General features: G+C 40.3%; 1 pseudogene; it reads right to left on the bottom strand.

Annotated features, from left to right (window-relative positions):
- Positions 1-18859: 18859 nt before the first annotated feature.
- Positions 18860-18977, bottom strand: LOC145027701 (5S ribosomal RNA; annotated as a pseudogene).
- Positions 18978-23760: the final 4783 nt, after the last annotated feature.

Below are 23760 nucleotides of genomic sequence, written 5' to 3'. Positions count from 1 at the left end.
GAATCGTCGATGGCTCTGCCAATGTGAAAATAACTCATTTAAATATAATATCTGGAAATTTAGGATGTTACAATTCTCCTCCACTAGAAATAACAGATAGCAGCAACTCCTAGGCTAAGGCATCACAAATCTGGCAACTCTAGCCCTAAAATACGAAATACGTAGCCTATCCTCTATCATGCATCCCTAACATGTCATGAATATCTCATAACATGAACAAATAAGGGTATTTTGGGAAATCACCATTCGGGCTCTGGCTGATTGTACACACTGCTTCATCTCGTTTTCTCTTTAAACTATTACTCGTTTTTAGAAAAATCATTTCTTTTGAAAATCTTTCTCAAATCCTCAGTTCAAGTTCAGACATAACCGAAGGTACATCCAAATCCCTCAAACCAAGGCTCTAATACCAACTTGTAACACCGTAAATTTTCAAATAAATTTTTCATTTTAAAATGACGTAAATCTCATTAACACATTTCACAAAATCCCCTGAAAGTTAGATTATTAAAACACATGTTCATGATTGTTTGAATAAAATCCAGAATTCTCAAAACATAACTCCATCTCATGTGTACAATCGAGCCGACGCCTTCCCGTAATCCTGAGAAGTACCTAAAACACATAACACATAACACGGTAAGCATGAAGATTAGGGAGATCCCCAAAATACCACACACATCTCATTAGCCTCTCATGGCTATACTTGAATAAGACCCTTCGGTCAATGTGTCTTAGTGGAACACTCCAGTCCCACAACTCGGCAGGACCCTCTGGTCCTAACTCAGTAAGGTCAAAATAATACACAACATAAATCACAAAGACATAATGCAGGATATCACATAACTCAATATAAGCACACAAGACCCTCCAATCACACAAAGATTACCACTCTAGGTAAGTTTAGTGAGAAGACTCACCTTGTAAGCAAGAAAATAAATCTCATACACGAATCACTTACCTAGCCTCCGCTTAACACATATGATAATTATCTCTAATTAACACTTTAGTCACAACTCTATCGCTAACCTAGCCTCGTACACGAATCATTGACCTATTAAGGTTTTAACGAGGCATGATACAATCGTCATTCAAGGGGGAGTGTTATGAAATATTCGTTTGTGACTGACTATTGGATTCCCATTTCTCTCATAACTCTTTATCATTATTTAGCATTATTAACAACCATTTTAATGTGTTTTATGAGTGTAATAATGCACCATTATAACGTGCATTCATCTTTCATCTTATTTTGGTTGTATAAATAGTGAGCCATATGTATTAGAATGTTGATGATTTTCATCACAAGTATTGGAATAAAAGTTCTCTCTACTCTCATGTCTTTCTTTACTTTGTAATTTATCTTGTTAGTTGATCATATTTTATAGCAGAATAAAGGTATGTTAAAAAAATAAAAGAAATAATAAAAACCCTTCAATCATTATCCAATTAACAAGGTAATTTTTTTACTCCCCATAACACTCGGTGCCAAATGATTTGGCAAAAATGTATGCATCTTGGTTAGCATTGTTGATGGGAAATGTATTAATATCATCAAAAATCTAACGAAATAACAATCTATTTTCACATGTTTGGTTCATTTATGGAAAACAAGATTGTTCATAATATGTATAATATGTAAGGTAGTTTGATTATCACAATAAATAGGCATTGGTGATGCATCAAGATCTTTTAAAATTTAACGTAACCAAGAAATTAAGCTCACTAATGTGGTTGCCATAACTCGTTAAATAAAATTGTTTTTTTCCTTTTCATTTTAGGAACGTAACAAATATTTCATGTAACATTTTAATGTATATTTCTCGGTATATTCAATAGAATTGCAAAGTAACATTTTTTATTTGATAATCATAAAATAATAATGAAATAAAATCAGATGCGTTTAACTTTTCCTAGTTCACACATCTTCATTGTTATCAACATTTCACATCATACATAAAACTTTTTAGAGAAAATTACTACTATTTGGGTACCGTTTGGGTACTTATCTACGATTTTGCCTTATAATATAAAAAAATGTCAATTTTTTGGGACAAGACCATAGGTAAAAATAACAACTATAGTTTCCTCTCATTTCAACCGGATTTTGGAGAGAGGCAAACACCAAATGGGGTTATGAGTAAAATTATAGGTGAGGGCTACATGTAAGGTTTCCCTACATCAACTATGGTTTTATTGTAATACCTATTTTCTAGAATATATCAGCCAAATACTTAATGGGATCAAAGATGAGGTTTTTGGAGGAAAAAAATCCCTAGTTCATCACGTGGTGCATGGATGACCACAACATGGCATGACAATTAGAAATAGCTTGTTCTGATGAACACCATGACGTAGCAAGAGGGGTGCCACAACGTGGTGGATGTTGATGCCCATGCCCATGATTTTTAGGGTTTCTTCCATATTTAAAGCCATTAACTCCAAAGTTAGGGCATCCTCTCCGTCCTCCATCATTCCTTTTCAAAACCCTAGCCTATTCTCTTGTCATTTAGCTCTTGTTGGTGTTTTAGTCACTTGAAGGTTGAAGGAAGGCTTTATTGAGCAAAGTATTAGCTAGAAAACTAATCTCCATCTCATAGTGCATCTTCTAGACTTTTGTAACTCTTACAGTTCTTTTATGGTTCATCTTTTGTAGAACTAGGTTTTCAGCTCATTTCCTTCATGATATGTGGATTTGAATGGTGTGTTTTGATAAAGTTCGCAAATTTGTGACTCTTTGAGGTCTCTTGCTCATCATATATTATAGATCAAGACTTTTCATGTTGATTGGTGTCATGCATGATGTAACACCATAAAAATTTGAAACAATTTTTCACCTTTTAAAAACACACTTTCATTCATAATATTATAAAAATCTCATTATATTACATATAAATTCACAAAACACAACCCAAGATCATAATGTATCAAAAACTCCACATGTGTGTACTGATCATGCCGACGCCTTCTCGCGATCCTCACTGGTACCTGAAACACATATCACAAACACTGTAAGCATAAATGCTTAGTTAGTTCCCCAAAATATTATAAAAGCAAATACTAGCCACTCGAGGCTATAACTTTGTGGACCCTCTGGTCCTAACTCTGTGAACATTCTGGTTCCAACTCTGTAACTCTATAACATGCACATTATATATCACATAGAGTAAATACAGTGCAACACATCACATTCATAGCACACAATATACTCATAGCACACAATATACTCTGTCATACAAATCTGGTTACCTACTCAAGGTAAAGTATAGTGAGAAGACTCAACCTCGGATAATCTCGTAACTTCCAACTCGGAAATAAAGCACTAGCCTCCACTTAATCACATAGATAATTACTCGAATTAATACTACTTCCAAAGCTAGTCTAATTCCTCTCTATGTCCCCTAAGAAGGGTAAAATACCATTCTACCCCTCCAATGGCTCATAAGTCCAAACATGGACTAAACCCTAAAAGTCAACTCAGTGAACTCCGATTAACGGTCAGACTTTGACCAGACTCGTCAAGTTCACATGGGTGACTCGGCGAGTCCCCATTGGTTCTATGGATCCTTCTCAGCCTCCCATTCATGACGTGTCCCTTTCTTCACTCGCCGAGTTACTCAGCAACGAATCGCGTGGCAACGCCGACTCGACTCGTCAAGTTTACCTATGGACTCGGCGAGTTGCTCACATGACAACACTCATCTTACCTTCTGAGGTCAGATCTATTCCTCTACTCTATAGATATGACTTCTCCATGACCAATAAGCACGTAAAGGTCAAATCTTGCTATACATGCAAGGGACTCTAAGCTTGTTTTGGTAAAATCCTCCCTAACTTGGCAACCTAAGTCCATTTCCCCCATGGAAACACAAACATCCATACGAACAAGGTTCTCAGGACCTCAAAAGGTCCAAATCTAGAGCTTCACACCCAATGGGACACTATACTCCACAATCAAGCCATAAAAGAACATAGAAAACCCTAATTTCACAACTCTTAAGTAAAACAAAAGAAGAGGATCGAAAAGCTACCCCAAATCTGAAGATCCAAGCTGAAAACCCAGTGGAAAGTGATTCTCTTGAGCTCCCCTTGCTGGAAGTGCTTTCTCCCTTGGTATTCCACACCAAAAACGAACCAAAATGCTCAAACACTCACACAACTTGCTCAAGATAAATAGGGTAGCTCTCTCTGGACTGGTAGCCGCAATGATGGGCTATAAGGTCCTTTAAATAGAGGCCCAAGCCCGGGGATTTAGGGTTTCAACCCACAGCGTGGACTCGTTGAGTCCACCCTTAGCGACTAGTCGAGTCCCTTCATTTATCCAGTCAACAAATCGCGATCCTACTCGACAAGTCTAAGCATCAACTCGTTGAGTCCTTCCCTTAAACTCCAAAATAAATGATAAAATATAGTACCTGAAAACCCAGATATTAGAATTCTCCCCCACTAGAATCAGACTTCGTCCTCGAAGTCTTACTCTGCAAACAACTCTGGATGTTGCGCACGCATCTCCAAATCCGGCTCCCAAGTCAGCTCGGACCCTCTCCGATGTTGCCACTGGACTTGCACCACGGGCACCTCCTTGTTCCTTAGAACCTCGATTCTCTGATCTACAACTGTAACTGGCCTCTTAACATAGTTTAGGCTCGCATCCACCTGGATATCCTCTAACGGTACCACTACTGACTCATAGGCTCTACACTTCCTCAATTGAGACACATGGAAGGTATCATGAATCTAGCCCAACTCTACAGGTAGCTCCAACCGATAAGCTACCCTGCCTACTCTCGCGATCTCCCTAAATGGACCAATGTATCGGGCCCTCAGGTTACCCCTCTTCCTGAATCGGATCACTCCTTTCCTAGGAGATACCTTCAGGAGTACGAAATCTCCCACATGAAACTCCAACTCGGATCGTCGCCTATCCGCGTAACTCTTTTGGCGACTTTGAGCTATCACCAACCTCAGCCTAACCTGCTGAATCTGCTCGGTCGTCTGCTGCACTATCTCCATGCTGCCCATCACATGCTCCCCAACCTCTCCCCATCAGATGGGAGTCCAAAACCTTCTCCCATACAATAGCTCAAAAGGAGGCATACCAATGCTCGAATGATGATTGTTGTTATAAGAAAACTCAACCAACGACAGCTACGTGTCCCAACTTCCTCCGAAGTCCAGCACACATGCTTGAAGCATGTCCTCGAGCGTCAGAATAGTCCGCTCGCTCTGACCGTCTGTCTGTGGGTGGTAAGCGGTACTAAAATGAAGTCTCATACCCAACTCCTCGTGGAATTTCTTCGAGAATCTGGAAGTGAAATGCACATCTCGATCTGACACGATCGAGATTGGCACTCCATGCCGCGATACCACCTCTCTCACTTATAACTCTGCCAACCTCTCAGCAGAAGAGCTCTCACTGAAAGGAAGGAGATGAGCGCTCTTCGTCAACCGATCAACGATCACCCAAATTGCATCAATGCCTCTCGCAATCCTCGGCAATTTGGTGATAAAGTCCATGGAAATATGTTCCCACTTCCACTCGGGAACTTCTAATGGATGCAACTTGCGATGTGGACACTGGTGCTCAACCTTCACTCTGCAACATGTCAAGCACCTCTCTACGAACCACGCGACGTCCCTCTTCATACAGGGCCACCAATACTCTCTCTTCAGATCCAAATACATCTTAGTGGCCCTGGGATGGATCGAGAACCTCGATCTATGCACCTCCTCCATCAGAATGGTATGTGCCCTACCCTCAACGACACCCAAATCCGACCCTAAAAGGTCATAAGTTCTCGGCTGTTGGCCACAAACTCTGACAACTGCCCAACTACCCGCTCTCTCTTATGGTTCTCTCGTCTCATGGCCTCACCCTAGGCCTCCCGAATGGTGTCCAACACCGGAGTCATCACTGACAGTCTCAAACAAACATCCCGCATTGGGGCACAATCCGCCCTGCGGCTCAGGGCATCCGATACAACATTAGCCTTTCCCAGGTGGTATAGGATCTCACACTCATAATCCTTCACCACGTCCAACCATCTCCTCTGGCGCATGTTCAGATTGGGCTGATCCATCAAATACTTCAGGCTCTTGTGGTCCGTGAAGATGGTACACCGAACCCCATACAAGTAGTGACGCCAGATCTTGAGGGCGAACACCATAGCCCCCAACTCCAGATTGTGAGTGAGATATCTCGTCTCATGAGGCTTCAGCTTCCTCGATGCATATGCTATCACATGCCCCCTATGCATCAACACCGCACCTAATCCCAATATCGACGCGTCACAATACACCACAAAGTCCTCCATTCCCTTCGGAAGGGCCAATATCAGGGCTTCGCACAAACTCTGGCGAAGTGTTTCAAATGAGGCATGCTGCTCTGGGCCCCAACTGGATGCTACACCCTTCCGGGTCAACCTGGTGAGAGGAATAACAATCTTGGAGAAATCCTTGTAAACCTTCGATAATAGACGGCCATCCCCAGAAAGCTCCTGATGTCTGAAGGGGATCTCGGCACCTCCCAACTCATCGATGCCTCAATCTTGGCCAGATCGACCAAGATCCCATTCTAGTTAATGAGGTGCCCCAGGAATTGGACCTCTCGTAACCAGAAATTGCCCTTGGAGAATTTGGCATAAAGCCTCTCCGATCTCAGAACTCAGAGAATCTCCCACAAATGTTCCTCATGCTACTCTCTGGATCCCAAATACACCAATATGTTGTGAATGAACACGATCACCGATCGATCCAACATCGGCCTGCACACTCTGTTCATGAGATCCATGAACGATGCTGGTGCATTGGTGAGCCCGAAGGGCATCACCACGAACTCGTAATGCCCACAACGAGTCCTGAACGTTGCTTTCTGGAAATCCTCATCACGCACCCTCATCTGATGATATCCAGATCTCAGATCAATCTTGGAAAACCAAGACGCTCCCTGTAACTGATCGAACAAATCATCGATCCTCGGCAAGGGGTAACGGTTCTTGACCTTTAACTAGTTCAACTCTCGATAATCAATGCACATCCGGTGCGAACCCTCCTTTTTCTTGACAAAAAGGATCGACGCTCCCTACGGCGAACTTCTCGGCCGTATAAACCCCTTCCCCAGCAGCTCTTGAAGCTGCAAGGATAACTTCTACATCTCTGGAGGCACAAGGCGATAGGGCGCCTTGGTGATAGGTGCTGACTCTGGAACCAAATCGATATGGAACTCTACCTGCCTCTCAGGAGGCACACCCATTAACTCCTCGCGGAAAAAATCTGGGAACTCACGCACTATCGGAACCTCATCTACTGATCCCAGTCTCTTCAAATCAACCCTCGCATCCATCACTTCACCCACAAACCCATTACAACCCCACTGTAGACTCTGGCTCGCTTTAACGGCCGAACAAAATGCTGACCCAAAACAGGTACCCTCACCGTATACTGTAAGAACTCCCCCACTAGGGTCTCGTATGGTCACCAGCTATCGCTCACAGTCGATAATCGCTCCAAATCTGCTCAACCAATCCATGCCCATGATAACACAGACGTCTCCCATCGCAATCGGGACCAAATCAATCGGAAACTCAACACCGAAGATCTCTAGTACACATCCTCGAATCACCTCAGTGGCATACATTGCTCTCTCGTCAGCTATGGAAACCTGCAGAGGTCGACTCAACGCCTCTCGATTCATACTGATGTGCTGACTAAAGGCTAAAGATACAAAAGATCAACTCGCACCCGAGTCAAATAACACCAAGGCAGGTACAGAACTCACAAGAATAGTACCTACGCATATCATAATATAAGCATAATATCTCAAGCATCAAAATAAATACATGAAAAAATACATACCACCCACAACATCGGGCACTGCGCAGACCTCCTCCATAGTAAACTTGAAGGCTCTCCCTCGTGCCTTCGGTGCCTCGGCCTTCACCGGCAGACTCTCTGTAGCTCTGACAGTAGCATGGCCAGATCCCTGAGATGCTCCCTATGCTGACCCTCACAGCTGCGGACACTTTGCTTTCCGGTGTCCGGTCTGGTTAAAGTGGAAGCAGACTACAAACCCCTTGGGGCAATCCTTGGTTGTATGCCCCTCATTGCCACACTTGTAGCAAGACCCTGCTATGTAAACCCCGTCATGACCATTTCCACACTTGCCACAAGTGCGGCCTTTCTGGTTCCCATATCTTGAATCGGCGGGCCTGGCCCACTTGGCTTTCGGCTGGGACTATGTCGGTCGTCGATCCCTCCCTCGAGACTCTACCTCCTCCCTAGCTAGAGTCTCTAGCTCTATCTCCCTCTTCCGAGCATTTACCTGGAGCTCTGCAAATGTCCAGTACGACGAGTTCGGCACGAACTCTCGTATGTACCTCCTTAGAATACTCAGATATCGACTCATACGTGCCTGCTCAAAAGACACATGCTCAGGGCAGAACATCGCCCTCTCATGGAACATCCTGGTGAACACCGTAACAAACTCGGTACCCTGCTTGAGGGTCAAAAACTGTTGGGCCAAACGCTCCCACTCCACCCGGGGAACATACTCATCACAGAACATAGCAGTGAACCTCTCCCAGGTCACCGCAGCAAGCTCAGCACACGAAAAGTGCGTCGTCACAAAGTTCCACTAGTCCTTTGCTCCCAAGCGAAGCTGGTTCAGCGCGAACCGGACCCTCAAATGCTCTGGACATGAACACGTAAAGAAACAACCCTTGATGTCTGAAATCCACCTCATCACAACAATCGGATCATGCGTCCCATCAACCTCTGGTGGTTTTGTGTTGCTGAACTCCCGGAACAGCAACGCATCACCACCCTATGGTCTAGCAACAGCTACAGCTGCGGTGGCTGCAACAACAACAGCATCAGAAAGAGTGGTATACCGCTCACTAAAAGTATCTATAAGCATGGTCTTGATAGACCCAAACATCTCTAGTATCTCAACTCGGATGGCCGCAGCCACCTCCTCATGGAACATCCTACGGATCTCGTCATCACTAGCACTGCTACTCTCTGGTGTGTGGCGTGTCCCAACCATGATGTCTCTCTGAAATATAACATAAGAAATATCAGAGACTCAATCTAGTATACCCGCACTTGACAACTCAGCCCTACTCGACCATCGATACCCCAAGGATTCTTAGTTGGACTATGCACTGCTCCAGTGTCTTCAGTAGTACAGGCCCAATATTATCATCCATACCGCATCAATATTCACCCCAAGTAGTCCTCTTATGATCCCAAATCTCAAGTGCTCTACTCTCACTATGCCTAGTTTACCCTCTAGTAGATCTCTCATAAGCTCCTCAATGCTATTTGCTCACTCTCAAGCATCTCCTAGCAGCCAAACCTCTAGGCAAAGGCATCACAAATCAGGCCACTCTAGTCCTAATGAGAATACCTAGCCTACTCTAGCATGCATAATATATCACATCATATCTCATAACACATAATATTAGGGTATTTTGGGAAATCACTATTCGGGCGCTGGCTGATCGTACACACGGCTCTGCTCTGCTCATTTCAAAACCTTTTACTCTTTTTGAAAAATTTCATTTTTATTCTGAAAATTCCTCAAATCCTCAATTTGAGTTCAAATGCGCCCGAGGGTGCATCCGAATCCCTCAAACCAAAGCTCTGATACCAACTTGTAACACCATAAAAATTTCAAACAATTTTTCACCTTTTAAAAACATACTTTCATTCATAATATTATAAAAATCTCATTGTATTACATATTAATTCACAAAACACAGCCCAATATCATAATGTATCAAAAACTCCTCATGTGTGTACTGATCATGCCGACGCCTTCCCGGGATCCTCAGTGGTACCTGAAACACATATCACAAACACTGTAAGCATAAATGCTTAGTGAGTTCCCCAAAATACTATAAAAGCACATACTAGCCGCTCGAGGCTATAACTTTGTGGACCCTCTGGTCCTAACCCTGTGGACCCTGAGGTCCTAACTCTGTGAACCTTCTGGTTCAACCTCTGTAACTCTAGAACATGCACAATATATATCACATAGAGTAACCACAGTGCAACACATCACATTCATAGCATACAATATACTCTGTCATATAACTCTTGTTAGCTACTCAAGGTAAAGTATAGTGAGAAAACTCACTTCGGATAATCTCGTAACCTCGAACTCAGAAATAAAGTATTAGCTTCCACCTAATCACATAGATAATTACTCTAATTAATACTACTTCCAAAGCTAGTTTAATTCCTCTCTAAGTCCCCTAAGAAGGGTAAAAGACCATTCTACCCCTCCAATGGCTCATAAGTCCAAACATGGACTAAACCCTAAAAGTCAACTCATTCAACTCTGATCAATGGTTAGACTTTGACAAGACTCATCAAGTTCAAATTGTGCCTCGGCGTGTCCCTACTAGTTCTCTGGATCCTTCTCAGCCTCCCACGCACGAAGAGTCCCTTTCCTCACTCTCCGAGTTACTCAACAATGAATCGTGGGGCAACCTCGACTCGACTCGTCGAGTCTACCTATGGACTTAGCGAGTTGCTCCCATGACAACACTCATCTGACCTTCTAAGGTCAGAACTGTTCCTCTACTCTATAGATTTGACTTCTCCATGACCAATAACCATGTAATGGTCGAATCTTGCTACACATGCAAGGCACTCTAAGCTTGTTTTGGTGAAATCCTCCCTAACTTGGCAACCTAAGTCCATTTCCCCCATGGAAACACAAAAAAAGCCATATGAACAAGGTTATCTGGACCTCAAAAGGTCCAGATCTTGAGCTTCACACCCAATGGGACACTATACTCTAAAATCAAGCCATAAAAGAAAATAGAAAACCCTAATTTCACAACTCTTAAGTAAAACAGAAGAAGAGGATCGAAAAGCTACCACAAATCTGAAGATCCAAGCTAAAAACCCACTGGAAAGTGATTCTCTTCAGCTCCCCTTGCTGGAAGTACTTTCTCCCTTGCTATTCCACACCAAAAACCAACCAAAATGCTCAAACACTCAGACAACTTGCTCAAGATCAATAGGGTAGCTCTCTCTGAACTGGTAACCACAATGAAGGGCTATAAGGTCCTTAAATAGGGGCCCAAGCCCAGGGATTTAGGGTTTCAACCCACAGCGCGGACTCGTAGAGTCCACCCTTAGCGACTCATCGAGTCCCTTCATTTATCCAGTCAGCAAATCGCAATCCTACTCGACGAGTCTAAGCATCAACTCGCCGAGTCCCTCCCTTAAACTCCAAAATAAATGATAAAATATAGTACTTGAAAAACCAGATGTTACACATGAAGCTTTGACTCAGTTTCTTACCCTTTTTGGCCTAGTTTTTTGAAAGACATGCATTAAACATGCGTGTCCATAAAGTAAGGATTTTTATGGTTAATTCGAGGGCAACGAATCTTTCTGGAAAGTTAGAGCAAAAGACTTAACAAAGTAAGTCCTTAATGAGAATAATGACTCCTGACATTAACCACAACGTGGCCCAGGAGGGCCCACGACCTGGTGCAGTTCAGCCTTGTGATTGTTTTGTTTGGACATGCCTATGCCGTGGCCAAGAGGTCACCACATTGTGGTGGCCATTGACAAATGAATTTTGACAGTTCGACATTGGGTTAAACTTGGATGATTTTGGTTGTTAAATGAGGGTTTATATTTTGGTGTTAGTTGATACACAATATTGATCAATGCAAGGTGTGAGAGTGTTGTTGTGATTCTCCGATTCTACAATTTGGATAATATTCTTATTATTTGAGCCGATCCATTGGTTTTTAATGCCCAGGGAAAGATAAGAGTTTTATGCTCTATGTTTGTATCGTACAATATACAAAAGACATATATTTTTTATAAAACAAAAATGCACTAATATTTTACAGTTAAACAAAATCAATACTAACAAAAACAAAAACCTAAAAAAAATCATTTGAAATGATGACTTCGGTAACATCCCGAACCACAGGTACAAATTATATTGTTTATATATTCAATTTTGTTGGGGGACTCGACGAGTTGGAGGTCCCAACTGGTCGAGTAGAGGCTGGGTTAGCTGCGTGAGTTTTATGACCAACTCCACGAATTGAGAGGCCAACTCCGCGATTTGGGTCTGTTTGATGAAACCCTAATTATTTCGAGTTTGCACCCTATTTAAAGGACTTTAGCTCCTTTACCCCGCCTTCCTCATCACTTTATTACCCAGAGAAAACCCTCGATTGAGTTGGCTCCTTTTTGTGTGTTTTTGAGAGCTTAGAGGGTGGCTTTTGAGGAGTTTTGGAAGGAGGCTCGAGAATTTGAAGGCTTGGATCGAAGGGATGTTGGTAGATCCAACATCTACTTCGTTTTGGCATCCCATTTCAGGTAACAAGTCGTTTCCTTGATCTCTCAAACATCAGATCCCATTATTTATGAGTTCTTGGCCTTTCTAGCTTCTTATTGAGTCATTTATAATTGTGAGCATGATTTGGAGCTGAGACTTCATATTTGGATAGTATGAGGTCCCTTGGACCAAAATACACAAGCTTTACCAAGCTTAGGACAACCTACATGAGCTTGTCCTTGTAAAGCCTTGTTTTGATGAGTTTACCCTTAGTGCCATGCGTGCATGTAAAGCTTGCAACTTTACATGGTATTTCAGCCCTGGGAGGCTAGATCTAGAGTTTGGGGTGTTACTTCTGCCTTAAATCGTCTGAATTAGAGAATGGATTTAAGGGACTCGGCCAGTTGATGGGCCAATTCAACTAGTCGGTTAGGGTCTACCCCGATGGTTTGGATGCATTACAGACTCGGCGATTTGGTGTGACAACTCGACGAGGGGATAGGGTTTTACTCGCCTTGGATTCAGAGTGAACTCGGTGAGTTGATGAGGCGACTCGACGAGTAGTTGGGGTTTTTCCTGGTCTTCTGGACGCTGCATGGACTTGACAAGATGACTAGCAACTTGGCGAGTTGACTCAGGTTTTCAAGATTTATTAAGTTTTGATGGACTTGACGAGTTCTTGAGCTATACTTGGTGAGTTGAGTCAACTTTGAGTGTTGACTCTCGTTGACTTTTTTGGGTTGGGTCAATTGTGGACTTTGGAGAACATGGAGGGGTAAAATGGTCTTTCACCCTTTTCTAAGATTTATTAGCAGAGTTAGCTTAACATTGCATAAAATTGTTAAGTAGAGATGATTGTGATATGTGTAGGCGGAGTCTAGACCAGCAGCTTGAGTGTGGGATACATTGCTCTGCGAGGTGAGTCTTCTCACTATACATACATGTGTGATAATTTATGTGTGAATGGAGGGTCTTATTTGTGTTATTAATCGGAGGGTCATAATTACAATATTGGTCAGAGGGTCTTCGTACATTATTGACCGGAGGGTCTTAGTACGTTATTGACCAGACGGTCTTAGTACATCAATTATCGGAGGGCCTTATTGAGATATGTGCTACCATGCATATTGTCTTTGTAACTTATACTATTATATTGTTCTATGTATATGTGATCTTATGTGCTTATAATGAGATATGTGACATCATGCATTATGTCTTGTTATTTATGATATATATTACCCGGTGCATTTTGAGATAGGACCAGAGGGTCCAACGCGAGCCGTGATACCGGAGGGTCTTCACTGAGACACATGACCAGAGGGTCCTTATTGTGTTGTAGACACGAAAGGCTAATTATTTGTGTATGGTATTTTGGGGAACTCACTAAGCTTCTCACTTACGGTGTTGTGTGATATGTTTTTCAGGTATTTCTATAGATTTCGGGAAGGCGAAGGCTCAATTGTAAACATCTATTGGCTTATAGAGATTTGAGGATTTTGGGATACTCTGATGTTGTTTTGGAAAATAAAATTACAATTTATGTGATGATGTGGATTTATGAGTAATATTTTGGGAATTAAAAATAAAAAAAATGGTTAAAATTTAGAGTGTTACAAGTTGGTATCAAAGCCTTGGTTTGAGGGATTTGGATGTACCCTCGGGTATGTCTGGACTCAAACTAAGGATTTGAGAAAATTTTCTAAACAGAAATGATTTTCTAAAACAAGTAAGAGCTTTCAAGAGAAAACGAGATGCAGTAGTGTGTACATTTAGCCAGAGCCCGAACGATGATTTCCCATAATACCATTACTGGATTATATTCAGAAGATATTTATTAGATATTAGAGCTGCATGCTAGTGGATAGACTAGGTATTTTTGAATTTAGAGCTAGAGATGCCTGATTCATGATGCATTAGCCTAGGGGATGTTATTGATATATATTATCTGCTATTTGTTCCATGTATGTGCTTGTTGGATTTGGTATCTAAGCCCATAACTATTTTGGTATGTACTTGACCCGATTATGAGCATGGTCCTTTTAGGTTGCCTTCTCCATAACAACTAATAGGATGAATTATGGAGAAAGAGGATTTATTATGATTTATTAATGTATTATAAGAATAATATATTAATTAAGAAATCATATTATTTAATTAGTATTGATCATAAATTAATTTGAAATTAATTTGTTGATCAAAAGAGACAGATTAAATTAACGGGAACTGTCACACCCCAAAATGGAGAATGGCGGAAACGTTCTGGGGCGGAGGACGTCATGTAATGTATCACAACAATGTAAAGTAGTAAACAAGCAACAACATCATCCATTGCATTAATCTTATAATTTTTATTACAAGTGTGTTCTTTCATAAAATACAACAATATAATGAATAATCAGAATAAGACGAGTCTGGACTGCTCCGTCTTCACAAACCTGGTTGTCGTACCTGTCTATTTGTGACCTGAGAATACAACTTATTTTGAAAGCGAGTATCAGCCAAAAAGCTGGTGAATTCATAAGTATTAATGTGTCTTTGATGTGTAAAACTTGTAATGAAAGTCTTGACATTGTTTTGAAAGAAAGCTCGTATAAGTATGTAAATGTTTGTAAGTAATGGAAAGCATTTGAATGACCCTAGAAATCCATATGATCCCTATAAAAGAAGTCTTCTACCATGACCCTACTGTTTTGAAAGTAGTCTTCTACCAAGACCCTACTGTTTTGAAAGCAGTCTTCTACCAAGACCCTACTGTTTTGAAAGTCGTCTTCTACCAAGACCCTACTGTTTTGAAAGTAAGTATCTCTATAAAGGTGAGGGTTTTTCCCTGTTTAACTATTAGTATAAAACTATAGTATACCTCATCGTTTATGTGTATGAGTCACAATATAAAGGTAATAAGGAAAATAGTTATCTATATCAAAAATATCCTACCTCGTCGTTCATGTGAATGTGTCACAAAGTAAAGGAAGAAAATAACATAATAAATTAAGTATTATCCTTTTGTACTAGGATAACTAACAGTGTTAACTTAAGACATCCGTAGATGTACATTTACCTCTATTGCTAACAGCTGGGTGTAGGAATAGTTAGTCCCTTAAAGTATAGCTGTATGGTATCAACCTAAGACATCCATAGATGAGCATTTACCTCTGTAGCTAACAATGGTGATCAGAATGGTTAGTCCCACAAAGTATCCTCTGGTACTAGGATATAAATTCCAATCTATCTCATCGATTATGTGATTGCATCACAAAATAAAGATAAGAAGGAGAAGTATATAATAGAATCTATTCATATAATATGTAATAGTAACTTTTCATATATTGTCTATGTAAAAGTATCCGTGTAAAAGTATTCTTGTAAGCGTATCTATGTTAACGCACTCATGTAAACGTACTCATCTAAGTGTATCTATGTAAACGTACTCATGTAAGTGTATCTATGAAAACGTACTCATGTATCATGTAATGTACTAGTATAGACTCATGAATGAACTGACCCTAGTGTGATTCCTTGTACATGGAATGGTATGTGGTATCTCCTAACTATACCTATAATAGCTACTAACCATGTACGTGTATAACCTAAAGTAATGCATTTGCTACCCGAAGGTACTGAAATGACTGAGGAAAACTTTTATGTCTCTATATGTATACATGATATATAACAGATAGTTAAACGACCTTCGGATGGATACCCGATACCCTACCAGACCACATCCCAATGAGGAAAAGGAAATAAAGCGTGTTAGCCTTCCTAATTCCGCTAAACATTATTTATATAACTATACATATGTAGGAATGCAACTGACAATATAAAAGCATTTAAGGAGTTTTGTAAAACCTTTGAAAAAGATTAATACCAAAGAAAAGATCGACTTGATGTCAGTTTATAAAATGGTTTGAAAGTATTTGTTTGATAAAAACAGCTTAAGTATAAAGGAACCTTTGTTAGCACCACAAATGTAACAGGGTTTGAAATGAAACATACAGTGTTTAATAAATAGTTTAATAAAGTGTTTTAAACACTTATGAATGTTTAAGATAAACATTTGAAGAAAATTGATTGGTAAAACAGTTAACGTAAAGTAAAACCATTTGCATGTTAGTTATTAATCACATGTGATTGATATAATAACTAAACATGATTCAACTTGTATCCCCATATAAAGCATTTATAAACATTTGAAAACATTTAACAGGTTAATTCAAGGGGTATGAACTCACCTGCAATGAGCGAATTGGAAGGAAGTGTTGGACAATTGCTTGATGTCAAGTGAAGATTTAGACACACACAATGATCCTAATTACATATGAATACATATGTATTTAAAGAATTAGTGATTATAACACTAATTAAACATGTATGAACATCCTATTGCAAGGAAAATACTTTGTTCAAGTGCTAGGAAGCTATCGGGTTACAACAAAGGAGTGCAAAACCTCATACGGGAGTTTGTGGTCCAATGACCATGTTTGTTGGAGTTTATGGCCTAGAGGAGTTCACTTCTGGCCGTAAACTTTCAATTGGTCACCAAACGAGGCTTAAAACTCTAAGGGCTTAAGTGGTTAAATGCTCCAAAGCTTTAAACAAGTGTTTGGCTGGGTTTAAGGTCCTAAAATGACCTTGTTTGGTGTTCATGGCCCTGGGACCACTCCCCCATTAGTTTATGGCCGTAAACTCATGGTAAGAAGTACTATTTCGTGAATCTTGGTCCTTAGGTCAATGGGGGTAAGGGTCTATGTTGCTAACCAAAGCTTACTAAGGTGTTAGGGTGTCATTTGCACCCTTAAAAGGGGTTTACGGCCCAAGAACATGCCTTGGCCATAAACTCCTTGAATCCCATGATTTCTTATGTTTTCTAAGCTCTAATTATGATAAACATAGTGTACAATGAGTTGGATCAAGAGTACTTACAATCTACGAGCTCAAATGGTTGGTATTGGCCAAGAATACGAGTGTGTGTTCTTGGTGTTCTTCGTGAAGCTTGAAGAAAAATAGAATGATTTCACGGATGAAATCATGTAAGATTACTACTTCATGAAAGATATAAACTAGTTAAGACAACAATCTTATGAGTTTTGAAGACCGGGGATGAGGATCGGGATGATACTTGTGAGGATTTGCGCCAAATGGAAGGAAGAAATGAACAAATGGCCACCTTTTCATCATATAGGCAAAAGTTTACGCCGTGAACTCCTTGCATGAGTGTTTGAGGTCATTTCTTTGAGCTAAAACTTCAGCCGATTAACCCCGACACTTATTCCTTAAGTGTACAAGGCTCAGAATGCTCAAAGAAACTTCTAATTGTACTAAAAGATAACAGCAATGAGTTTGACTTTCAAAGAAGTGTTAGACTGAACTGGATGGAAATTTCAGGTTGTCACATCATCCCCCCGTTAGAGGGAATTTCGTCCCGAAATTAGAATTTAGGTAACGGGGTAGGCATGAATAATCGAGCAAGGAGGTAGGAAAACTTCCTAATCGATTTGTTCTCGTGCTCATAAGTGAAACCGGGTCCTCGGTTCGTATTCCAACGAACCTTCACTAATAGGCGACGGTGTTCGTTTTGTCCATGTGACCACTTCGGTCGTGGGTCACTACGGTTCTTTCCATGAGGTGAGGATCTCGTTGATCTCGATCTCGTCGAGTGGGCTTACGAGAGTCCTGACGGAAAGGTATGTTTTCAAGTTCGAGACGTGAAGGGTAAAATGTACGTTACCGAGTTCGTGGTGTAGGTTGGGTTTGTGAGTTACAAGACCGATTCTAGCAAGAATCTCAGAGGTCCTAACTATTCTGCATTTGGCTTACCACGCTTTCCGAAGCATATCAAGCCTTCCCAGAGTGTGATTTCCAAAAGGATTTGGCCTCTCAATTGAAATTCTCATGTATTCTTCTTCTTTCTTGTCTTCCCAGTCAAGGGCCACTCCCTTCTGAGTCAAAGTCATAAAAGGTTTCGTAATCCGCGAGGAGTTCTGAATGAACTCTCGACAGTAGGTCTGTGAGACCTAGAATTTGGCGAATTCCTGTCGGCATCCTCGGTGTTGACAAATTCTCAGCGGCTTTGATTTTTGGCAGGGTCCTCAAGAATTCCCACATTACTGGTAATGTGTCTTAGGAATTTGACTCTTCAAATCTAAAACTGACATTTAGACAACTTCACGTAAAGCTTCTTTGATTCTAATGTTTCCAGGGTTTGTTGTAAATGCTCTTTATGATTTCCTTCTTACTACGAGAGTAGATAAGTAAGTCATTTATAAAGACAATGACGAACTGATCCTAGTAAGAATGGCATACCCTATTCATTAAGTTCATGAATACTACGGGCGTATTGGTCCTATCCGAGGGGTATCACTACGGACTCGTAGTGTCCGTGCCGAGTTTGGAAGATTGTCCTGCGGACATCCTTCACTAACAGTCGCAACTAGTAATATTCGGATCTTAGGTCCATTTTTTCAAGGTACATCGTTCCTTGCGGTTGGTCAATTGATTCATCTATCCGAGGCAGAGAGTAATGATTTCCAATTGAAGTCCTATTGAGGTCTACGCTACGAGGACTTCCCAGGGGTCACCCATCCTAGTACTACTCTCGCCCACGCACACTTAACTACGGAGTTCTGATGGGATCTGGTGCATTAGTGTTGGTATGATAGCACCCACTGAAGTCTATCTTCTTAAGGAATAAGACTAGAGCTCTCATAGGTAAGAAGCTTTTTCTTTTCATTCTGTTGCTGAGATTTCTTTGGAACAAATTAGGAACATGAGGTACTCCATGAATGAGTACTTCGGTGTTCTGGAATGACGGCTTCGCTAGAATGGCGTTTTTATAGAAAGAGATGTACGTACGAAACTGTTATTGTGTGGATCGATTTGACTCAAGATGTAAGGTAATTTCGGACTTACTTAGAAGTAAATGACATTAGATCCGAACATAAAAGCGTTACAGATAAAACACAACGGTGCAACTTTTAACAGGGTTACAGTTCTTTTAGAGTAACTATAGGAATACTGCTGCGAACAAAGTATACTATAAAAGATAAGTATACGCAGCCCGAGGGTCCCTTAACTGACAGGATCTCGCAAAAAATAAGACTCGAGTTGCACTAGTTTTAAACATGTTTTAAAAGTATACAAAATACTGACGATGGGAAGTGAAGCTATACTATAGTAAGGTCCGTCGTTGCCTCTTTCCATTACGAGGTCAAACTCCTCCTGTCCCATCATCGTTCTGCTCTGATGGGCAGTCCCCCTTGAAGTGTCCAATTACACCACATAGATGGCATATCCAAGAGGTTTCGACATTGGTGGTTGAAGTAATGTGTTGGCTCTGAATCCTGCAGCAGCGGGTAGTATGCCCGTCTTTGTTGCAGTTAAAGCAGTGCGGTAGACGACATCCTCCTAGATGATGGAAGCTGCACTTATTGCACTTCGGTAAGTTTCCAGCATATTGTCTGGCTGGGTTAGGGAAAATTGGGATACCCGAAGGAGGTACCGATGTCGTGGCTGTGAAGGTCGTTACCGGTGGTTGTTTCTTGTTCGACCTTCGAAGCGATTTGTCCTTAGATTTAGCCCAAAATTTCCGTTTGTTACTCTTGGTCTTGGAACTTGGGGTGTCGTTGTAGTTTGTTGCTCGTTGAGGTACTTGATTATTACCTTGATTGGAATTGTTGTTAACAATCCCGCTAACATTCGCGTTGTTAGCGTTAAGGTGGGTCAGAATAGCTGACACGGGTGCCGAGACTGCAACTTGATAGGTAGTTGCATCAATCTGAAGAGTTGGTGCTTGGTTGATGGGTTGATCGTTTTTCTTTGGCGACATGATTCTGTTTCACAGAAAGAAAATGAATTTGTGAGCGAGTATGGTTGAACCTAGACGTAGTTCGATCGCTCATGTAAAGAATAGAAGTATGTTCTCGTGGGTCTGACCAACATCCCTATGATGCAGTCCTAGCAAAGAGTGGAAGTAATTTAGTACAATGGTCTCAAGATGTTTGTCGTTCAAGAGGAGGTATTGTTGGTTGGTGAATAACATGATCCAACCACTAAAAGAGGCTTGGAACTGTCTCCGGAGTTAAATTAGTATAGTCCAAATGACTAGACTAAAGCATGTTTCAGATAGACTCCAATGAAAGTATGATGAGAGTATTTGAACAAAAGCATGACACGGAAGTTAGCCGACTGTCACTATCATCGATGTTTAAGATGAAATAAGTTCAGGAAAAATTTGACCTTGAAGAAGGTCTTACATCATATCCGGAATAGCAAAAGTTTTGGCCGCATGAAGGCCTAACTAAAAGTACCTACAGTACAAGGCAGTTTCATAGAAAATGCCACATAGGACATAGACAGGAAAATGGTTCCTTAAAACAAGAAAGAAAGTAAAGTATCTCCTACTGGTGACTATAATCCCTCTGGTGAACTCTTAGCTCAGCCAGTTGATGTTCCATATCAAGCAGGTGTGTTTTGTACACATTTTAGCGTACTCGGAGTTCTATGACTTCGGCTCGTGATTCAGCCGGTGCTTGAATTAGGGTTTCATGGTCTCTTTCAGATCTCTCACGAGCATCTTCCAGACGAATGGTGCGAAGGGTATGCATTCTCGCATTAGCAACAACTTCTGTGATTTGGTGTAGGGCTGTCCTTCCTTGAATCTCATTTCAGGCCACTCTGCGGACCTGGATTGGCAAGATTATGTCTGTTGAGCCCCCATTGCTCAGGTCATAAAAGCTTCGGTCTGCATTAAATGGCATGGGCTGATCCTGTCCTTGGCTCCATGTTTCCAAGCATTCTACACAAGGAGGCGTCGGGCCTTGAAAACTCGGACGAGGGTTAGGATTTAGAAAGGGAGCTTCCTGTGGTAGGTTCTCAACCTTGGGTTCGGAGTTACCATCATCAGCGAGGTCTTCATCGTGGTGATCATTCAAAGGAATCGGATGATCATTCTCTAGTTCTTTTCAATACCATCTAGCAATGACTTCGTTCGGAAGGTATGGGTTGCCATAGGCATGGAGTCCAGCCATGTTATCTACGCGAGAATTAGGGTAAGAAAATAATTATTAGATGAATTATCTAGATAATTATTTTAGAAAATCTTCAATAGTTACATCACTATTTGTGAAGTGCATACCAGTTATATGTAATCACAATGGGATAGGCCTTCGAATAAGTGACCTTAACTCCAAATTCACAAACAATAGGGGTAAAGAAAAATTTTCATAGATTCTAAGTCTATAACATCCTAGTTACATATATCCTTAGTGTATCCACATAGCAACTATCAATTTAGTAATGAAGATCCTTTTAGTTCTCAAGTTTAAAGTACTTATAGTAACACCAAATACCCCTAAAGTATTTTAGGTTTATGTTCTATTATTCTCATTGTGGTATTGTTGGTAAGATTTTTGACTTGTTGCAACCACACAACTACACTTAGGCACATGCTAGTCAACCCTTGGATAATATAGTTCATCAGGCTATATCTTACCAGTTTTGACTATATGTCTCTAAGTCCACTTGTTTTGCCCAACAATCATAATTCTTTTTTAGTATCCCAGAGACACTGATTTTTAATATGAATGCAGGCATGTATACTTAATTAAATATTTTATTATTTAAAGTATAAACTCTTGGTCAGAGTATTTTAATCCCAATGCATTTATAGATAGTATATCTTTTATGGGTTGATATACTATATTCACTATAAACAATGCTCTGATACCAATCTGTTACACCCCAAAACCGAGAACGACGGAAACGTTCTGGGGCGGAGGACGTCATGTAATGTATCACAACAATGTAAAGTAGTAAACAAGCAACAACATCATCCATTGCATTAATCTTATAATTTTAATTAAAAGTGTGCTCTCTCATAAAATACAACAATAAAACGAATAATCAGAATAAGACGAGTCTGGACTGCTCTGTCTTCACAAATCTGGTCCCCGTACCTGTCTATTTGTATCAACCAAAAAGTTGGTGAATTCATAAGTATTAATGTGTCTTTGATGTGTAAAACTTGTAATGAGAGTCTTGACATTGTTTTGAAAGAAAGCTCGTATAAGTATGTAAATGTTTGTAAGTAATGGGAAGCGTTTGAATGACCCTAGAAATCCCTATGATCCCTATAAAAGAAGTCTTCTACCAAGACCCTACTGTTTTGAAAGTAGTCTTCTACTAAGACCTTACTGTTTTGAAAGCATTCTTCTACTAAGACCCTACTGTTTTGAAATCAGTCTTCTACTAAGACCCTACTATTTTTAAAGTAAGTATCTCTGTAAAGGTGAGGGTTTTTCCCTGTTTAACTATTAGTATAAAACTATAGTATACCTCATCGTTTATGTGTATGAGTCACAATATAAAGGTAATAAGGAGAATAGTTATCTATATCAAATATATCCTACCTCGTCGTTCATGTGAATGTGTCACAAAGTAAAGGAAGAAAATAACATAATAACTTAAGTATTATCCTTTTTTACTAGGATAACTAACAGTGTTAACTTAAGACATCCGTAGATGTACATTTACCTCTGTTACTAACAGTTGGGTGTAGGAATAGTTAGTCCCATAAAGTATACCTGTAATGGTATCAACCTAAGACATCCCTAGATGAGCATTTACCTCTGTAGCTAACAGCAGTGGTAGGAATGGTTAGTCCCACAAAGTATCCTCTGGTACTATGATATAAAGTCCAATCTATCTCGTCGATTATTTGATTGCATCACAAAATAAAGATAAGAAGGAGAAGTGTATAACAGAATCTATTCATATAATATGTAATGGTAACTTGTCATATATTATCTATGTAAAAGTATCCGTGTAAGTATTCATGTAAATGTATTCATGTAAGCGTATCTATGTAAACGCACTCATGTAAACGTATCTATGTAAACATACTCATGTAAGCGTATCTATGTAAACGCAACCATGTAAGCGTATCTATGTAAACGTACTCATGTAAGTGTATCTATGTAAACGTACTCATGTATCATGTAATGTACTAGTATAGACTCATGAATGAACTGACTCTAGTGTGATTCCTTGTACTTGGAATGGTAAGTGGTATCTCCTAACTATACCTATAATAGTTACTAACCATGTTCGTGTATAACCTGAAGTAATGCCTTTGCTACCCAAAGGTACTGAAATGACTGAGGAAAACTTTTATGTCTCTATATGTATACATGTTATATAATTGATAGTTAAACGACCTTCAGAGGGATACCCGATACCCTACTAGACCACATCCCAACGGGGAAAAGGAAATAAAGCGGGTTAACCTTCGTAAGTCCTTTAAACATTATTTATACAATTATACATATGCAGGCATGCAACTGACAATATAAATGCATATAAGGAGTTTTGTAATACCTTTGAAAAAGATTAATACCTAAGAAAAGATTGACTTTATGTCAGTTTATAAAATGGTTTGAAAGTATTTGTTT

The sequence above is a fragment of the Lactuca saligna genome, chromosome 1 (assembly GCF_052625555.1).
Source record: "Lactuca saligna cultivar CGN05327 chromosome 1, ASM5262555v1, whole genome shotgun sequence".
NCBI lineage: Eukaryota > Viridiplantae > Streptophyta > Magnoliopsida > Asterales > Asteraceae > Lactuca > Lactuca saligna.
The sequence above is the reverse complement of the archived record's forward strand: the minus strand, read 5'-3'. Positions and strand labels throughout refer to the sequence as shown.